The sequence below is a fragment of the Anabas testudineus genome, chromosome 9 (assembly GCF_900324465.2).
Source record: "Anabas testudineus chromosome 9, fAnaTes1.2, whole genome shotgun sequence".
Taxonomy (NCBI): domain Eukaryota; kingdom Metazoa; phylum Chordata; class Actinopteri; order Anabantiformes; family Anabantidae; genus Anabas; species Anabas testudineus.
The window spans coordinates 6,026,369-6,034,037 of NC_046618.1; positions in this window are offsets into that span (position 1 = coordinate 6,026,369).

Sequence of the window (7,669 nt, forward strand, 5' to 3'; positions counted from 1 at the left end):
AGTTTCTTTAGACATATAATGTATCTTTGACAATAACTATTAGGCTACATTTACATAACACCATAACAATTAAATCACATAGGCCTAAGCATTTGATAAAAAGATGAGCCATGCATAATGTGCCAAGTTTAATTTATCATTCTTGTCAGCTGTTTATAATGTTTATCATTTTGTCCCTCTCATAGTTGTTCTCCATCTGACCAAACATTTTCCAGATTAATTTGTCACTGTTTGATGACTGCATGAGCTGCAGATAGATTTCCTAAGGCAGCAGTCATGATGCTTTTTTTTTTTTACAACATTCAAGCATCCATATTGCTGAGGTTTCACAGTCTCATTCATCTTCTGCCGAGGTTTCAATTTGCATATATCATTTTCAGACTGGAAGAGAAGAGATTTTTCCACTTGCTAAAACATCGTTGGAATAATCCATCACTTGATTTATTTTCCAGTCTAGTAATAGTAATATACATTGTGGTGGGGAGCACGGGGGGAATCGAGGTAGGGGAATGTGCCCTGGCTTTTTGTCTTGGGTTTAAAATACACCCTACAAATTCTGTATTTCTTTATTTTGTAATTTTTTTTCTTTGCCCTCACACTTTGCCTGTGTCTGTCATGTGTCTAAAGCAATATCTGGTCGAGCCTTGTGCAGCTCCCTGAACAGAAAACAGCTGAACGTGAAATTATTAGTCTATTATGAGTCGATTGGCACAAAATCATTTTTTCATGCCGAATCTACAAACTGTCCCTATTTGAATATCTTTGTCTTATGCCAAATCAAACAGAACATATTTAGGTCTTGCAGAGTAGGTTGGACAAAACAAGCAATTTAATGACCAGTTTATGATGGGCATGTTTCACTCTCTTCTAAAATTAGCAGACAAGAAAATTAATTAGACGTATTAGCCGCATCCTGATCACAACCTGTCTATTGCAATTGTCAGTGTGCTGATATAGATCTACAGTTTTACAATTGCAACAGTTTCTGTGCAACTTGGAAAAACTGGTCTTATAGATAATTTATTTTCTGGCATAAGGTGTCACCGCTTGTAAAGGGCGAATATCACACTGTCCACTTTTTCTGGAATGAATTTAGATTACATTTCACAAGTTACCTGCTAATTTAGCTGACACCTGCGTCAGACATGGTCAAGCCATTTAACAGCCTTTATTGGTTGTTATCTGGATCATAGAGGTTGGTTAAGCGCTCTACTCCACCTCCCAGTCTGTATGGTGACAAAACAATAGCTGTATTGTTTTGTCATGGTTACAATAAGAAATGAGGAACGTTCAGCGTTTAGGCACAAAAACAGCTTGGTTAGGCTTAGATACAAAAGTTACTTGGTTTGGTTTACGAAATAATCATGCTGAAATAACATATTCAATTAGCAATGTTAACTATAAGTTTGAAATGGGAACCAAACAGTAATCTTCAATTTTAAAGTCTGTGTTTTGTTGACCACCCATCCTTGCTGGTTTGTAGGTAAGTACAATTTGCCCATTATGACTCTGATAGCAACTGATAACAACTGTTTAATGGGCTGTTAACATCTGAATCACAATAAGTAATAAAGACGTAGGACTAATTAAGTGCTATTGTTGTAAAGTTAGTTAAAGGGAAAGAATTAAACCATGTATTTGCGGGATCTTCCAAAAAGTCATTACAACCGTTCTGATACTCATGCTACATCATTCCAGTACATTAGCAGTGGACCAGCTCATCAGGAGACAGCAGTGCAGCAGGAATGCCACAGGCCAGAGGAAGAACTGACAAACAAATGAAAACAAAGTGGGCTGCACTTACAAAATTAGTTGTCAATCTAAACCATGAGTAGAGCTTTAAAAGGGATAATGGCTACTGCCAAGACATCAAATACTCCATTACCTTTTAAAAGCATTCCTGTTTAACAAATCCTGACATTTTCAGGCATGCTCCCAATCCTGTCTCCTCTGTGCTACATGGGATGAGAGAAGAAAGTGGCAGAGCAGAGGACAATCTATCTGATTGGTTTGGGACAGCAGAGTGCGCATGGCATTCATTCTGCTCGTACCCCATCTAAGAAGGTTTCCATGCCAACTACCTGCCATCTTTAGCATGGCACAAAAGACTTGACTGGTAAATTATAGCCATGTTACATGCACACTTGATTTTAGATTATTCTTGAACTCCAGTACATGCAGAAAACAGTGTGGAATTTCATGACCAGCCTTTGTCTATAAATTTACACATTAAATTTTACTGTGATACACGGATTAGGGCTGAACCTGTATGCAGTGTGTAACAGTCAAAATAAAAAAATGGACAGGTCATAAAGGACTGGCAGCAGTGTGAAATGACGTGTATCTTCTGTATTATACACACTCTCTGCTCTGTGATTCACTAGTTGAATGGATGGTTGTAAAGTGACAGAGGTGCAGCCCTGGCAGATGCAGTTTTGCTGTTGCTGCTCAGTGATAGTGAAGCGAGCAATCAATTTTCATCTGCACCAAAATCCTGAAACAGAACTACTTCCAGTGCTGCTGTTTGATAAAGCCTGCCAAACAAGATGGCAACCACTGGGTGATACATAATTCTCCTCAAATGGTAAACAGTGGGGGGGTCATTTACACAGGCACAGGATTTGGACAGATCTATATTTTGTTGTGATTATGAATCATTTTGTGAGAAATTGTGATGGCATTCTACAGTGAGTCTGAAAAAGAGTCCACTTTTAGTCTGTATTCAGTAGGGAACCAGGATAATTAAACTGGAAAATACTGACATTTATTGTTTGACTTTAATGGCATCTCCCAAGTCAGCTAAAATGATGTCTCTTTCCCTCTTTTTGTCTCTAACTGAGGTCAGAGTCATCTTTGACAAAATACTGGGACATTTCTCTGGCCCACTGGGGACATTGGGTAAACAAAACCAACGTTTCTGACATATTGAAGTCTTCCAAACATGTGTGCTGTCCTACAGCATACAATGATTATCAGTTAGTGCCGAAATAAAGAGGAAAAGTGAAATAACATCACTGAATTTCAGCATTAGACAGACACATCATTACTTCTGTTTCTCACTTGGCCCACACATGGCAGGAAACTGGCATTTCCCTGTAGAAGATATTATACAAGACCGCAGGCAGAGACTTGACAACACCAGCCAGCTCTGCTGGACTGTGATATGACACCAGCTCAGAAAGGAAAGGTTTGGTGTGTGTCATTTGCCTACATGTTAATGGACTATCAGAGGCGATGGGAAAAGCTGCATGCCACTAGTTTTACACTGACAGGTAATTATGTGTTTTCTGTGAGATTTCATAAGTGTTTCAGAAACACAGCCATGTACAGTAACCCTGGTAACTGCCTCTCCAAGACTTGCAATGAGGCCAAGTAGAACAAGACTGATGGTGGATCAAATTTTAATTGGGATAAAGCTAAACTCTTGCCAAGAACCTGAGTGGGTGGCTGGTCATATCTGCCATGTGTCAGTGGATCTGGATTCATATTGAACAGGGCTTCTGAGGATCAATAGTGACTTGCTGTCCTCTCTCTATCATGTTAAGCTGCCTTTAAATTCAGTTTTCACCTCATGAGGGATATTTTGGGGGATGACAGCCACCGTCTTATTCGCTGTGACAATGTTGTGTAAACTCTGAATCATATGCCGACACAGAGGAACACTGAGGCAGTAAGGAATTGTCCGTGCTGCACACAGATGTGACTGGAGCTGAGTAGAATACTTATGTGGCTTTAGAAAGCAGGAAGGACATGCAGAACATTTATATGAATTAAAGGAGGAGGAGGGTCAGCAGGTCTAATGCGCGCTGAATTGATTGTACCTTTCTGCAAATGCAATTGAGCTTTAATAAAAGCTTTTCTGGGGCTACTCTCCAGTCTATTTCTCCCTCTTTTCTCTTAGTCGCTTTTTCCTCTTTTCCCTGCTTGAAATCAGTTTATGCCACTACACTCAATGTAATTCTTAGTCAGTTTATTTCAGCTTTGTTTTATTTCATACTTGATAGACTTTATGGACCAAAACTCTAACACTGATTTTCAATTTTGTGACATAGAAGCACATTAATGAATGGGGAGGAATAGTTTTTGGGATAATACATAAAGTTAGATGAGGAGATTTGCACTCTCATGCCCGTAAATGATAAATAAAGCCACAATCTGGAGACATTTAACTCAGTTAGGTTTAAAATGAACTAACACTAAAAGCATGTGCTCAAGCTTCTTCCTTTGAGATAGTAAAGGGATATTATCTGTGTTGAAAATACTCACCAGCTTTATCCACAAGTCACATTTTAAGAGGAGCAGAATGAGCTTTCGTGTCAGATGTACAACTGATGGGGGTTGTATGTCATCCATGAGTACCTGAGGCATTGTGGCATTTGTACTTGGCTGGAGTTATTTAATATCTCTGAGGATTTATAGGACCACGTTGCAGTGACGGTGTCAAGGATCACTTCAACTTGGTTCATGCAGGGGGCTATTGCGGGGGAGATTGTCCTTCGCTTTGTGAACACAATGCGTATGGATTAAAGGTCACGATGAGAGAGGAGTTGAGGGGGAAATTGAGCCAGTTGATCAATATGGTTTCTGGGTTTGATTTGAATTGACTTGAAAAGTTGAAAAGATGGATTGACATTATATTAGACAAAAAGATTTACATTTATTTCCATTGTTCTCTTCCCTGTTGTGGGTTCTTTGGATTGTTATGTGTTTTTTTGTCTTTCTAATATGGAAAAACACCAATCATACACCAACAGATCACCTATCCCATACAACAAAAATCACAAATCACAGAAAAAATGCACATGCATTTATATACACAATCAAAAAGTGCAGTTTAAAAAAGGGTTAGCATTAGCCTTTCTCAACCAAGCACAATAACACTGTGTGCAGCTTTCGATTAATTAGTGCAGTAATCAGTAATGTTGATGTTTGCCTTACACACTCTGCACATCCATGTATGCTGTATGCATAAGGCTCCTTATCACAGCCTGATATATTATATGACTAGCACTATAATTGTTTGCACAGAATAACATGCTTGTGGCAATAATGCCAGGCTTAGCCGCTTTTAATCTTCGATCTTATAATCTTTTCATTGTGATATCTTAATACTTACCTATGTACAGGTAATACTACTAGCGCCTAATAGCTGATAGTGAAAAGTAGATCACATACACATAGGTGATACTAGTATTTTCATTATTATGCATTAGTACACATTTGCATTAAAGATACTTTTATGTACTAAACAACAAAAGTGTTACACGACTCAGATTAGGTTTCATATTTTACATTGTCCAAAGTAGCTGCATTCAAAGTTGGCCTAACTCACCCTCCGAGCTTGAACCATGAAGGGTTTCAATTACTACCTTGTCATTAGTTCATCTGTGACATTTCTTGCCTTCTTAATGTACTTTAGACCTTCAATTGTCTCTTGCAAAGGAAAAGTGGCTACAGAGTCAATAGACCTATCAGTGCTATTACAACTACTATCACGAAACACTCAGATAAGTAAAGAGAAAAGACGACGGAGTCACCAAAACCATCAAACGCTGATAGACTAAAGCCTTCAAGGAGAAGCTCTGTCCCTGCTGCTGTCCTGCAAATCATTAGAAATATGATCATAAATATAATAACAAATCGGATAAATCGGAGGTCTGTAAAAGTGAAATAAATCACACACAAAAACAGGCTTAGTGGCCATACAACTACACAGGGACAAAAGCTCCCCACCTAAACATGGCTATGCTCTGCTACAGCCGGGGAACAGTTTGTTGTTAATAGAGCAGAGCACTTTATTGATTTACATTGGCAACGAGACATAAAACTATTAACAATTTTCCCACAAGAACCACTTGTTCAAGTGCTTCAAGGAATGAGTCTTTGTCTAAATCCAAATAAGGCCTTGTTTGAATCAGGTTACATTGTGTATTGTACAAATGGACGGGAGTCTAAACAGTTGATAGAGTTATGGAATAAAAAAAAAATCATCAAAGAGCACTTAAATATTTTAGTGAGAGCAAGATAATGTTTTAAAAATGTTTGTAACATGTTATCTGTCCCACCTTATCATGCAAGACGGAGCAAATCTGCTTTCTGTTCCTTTATGTACAAATGTTAGTTTTAGGAACAACCTCCCCTTCTCTGTGAGACGCATGCTTCCTTTCCTGATTGCACATGCTCTTCTCGGGCTGCACTTATTGTGCTGACCGTCTTCTGGCCCATCAACTTGTCAATCACATTAAGCTTGAGGACACACTGTCAAAAAAAAAAAAAAAATCATGTCACCATAGTGATCAGTGGTCTAGACATTGCAGATATATTCTCCTCTCTCCTTCTGTCAAAACAAGACCAGAAAAATCCAAATGTGAGTGACAGTGGAGATTGCACAAGGTGCAGCAGCCATTCCAGGTCTCAACAAACAGACTAGTGGCTCGTGAAAGGAAAAAAAAAATAGTGCACTGCTATTCTGTCATTTTCAGCAATCTGATGTTTTTTTTTTCTCCGAAAATATGTTCATAGATTAATTGTGAGAGTGACTTTACACCTGTGTCTGTGTCAAGTAAACACCCTGGGAGCTGTTGTTGTCCGTGGCCGGTCACTTCGGCGCTCTACCTCTCACAGAAACAGCTATTACTGTTCTCTCCAACAGCCTCCACTTGAAACAGGAGTGTGTGGGGACAGTGTGAAGATGCAGTTAACAATCTGTTGCACAAGCAAGAGAGGTGCAAAAAACTGGTTTAAAATAGTTCTAGGTGTTAGCTGCAGAGGGATCTGGACAGAGATTTCAGTTCCACATACTATCCTGCAGATGCAGAGAATATAGCATATGTATGTTTGGTACTGGGTATGAACAGCAGTGGACATTTCAGGTGTCAAGGCTAACGATCATTATAACTGATAGGGAAGTCAGCCCTGCACGAATACATGCAATCAATCAATATCAAGCTGCATCCATCAATATTCATCATTCGATTCTAGCAGCAGAAAAATGATTTAGGTTTGTTTTTTTTAGGACTTATGCATCACCGTGTTTTGGCAGACAAAATATGCTTCTTAAAATGATGTCTTTACGTCCTCTGCAGCTGCCACTCAGACACACCAGTCATGCTTTGCAATCACAGACTCTCGGTGAACACATAACACAATCAGTGTGTGGATTTGTGATTGTGTGCCCAGCATTGTTTCTAACTACGTTCCCACTGGTTCCCAGTAGAACACAATTAAAGCATGATGCTGTATAGACACAGTGCATCAGCCTCAGGAAAGCCTCCAGTCATTTTAAACAGCTCACTCCTATTATATTGGGGTTTCTCATTTGGGATAGGTTATATATGAACCTCGGCTCGTTATGTGCAGGCTCAGCACGTCTCATGCCTACATCTACATCTCTGGTCAGCAGGTGGGTGAAACACACCACGTGGAGCCCACAAATGCCAAAATCACTCATTTCCCCGTTGGAGATTTGATTGTGTAACATGTTTCCAATCACGTCCCCGGCCGAGCCCGTGCGTGAGGCGCTGGGCTGCGGACAGAGCGCCCCCTATCTGCAGTCTCACCTGACGCAAAGCGGCGCTCCAAGTCCCAGAAGACATCTTTCCCATTTTCTGTGAATTTCACTCTTCTTCCCTCCAGTTTCCTCTTCTTTATCTAATTCTCTTTAAACATC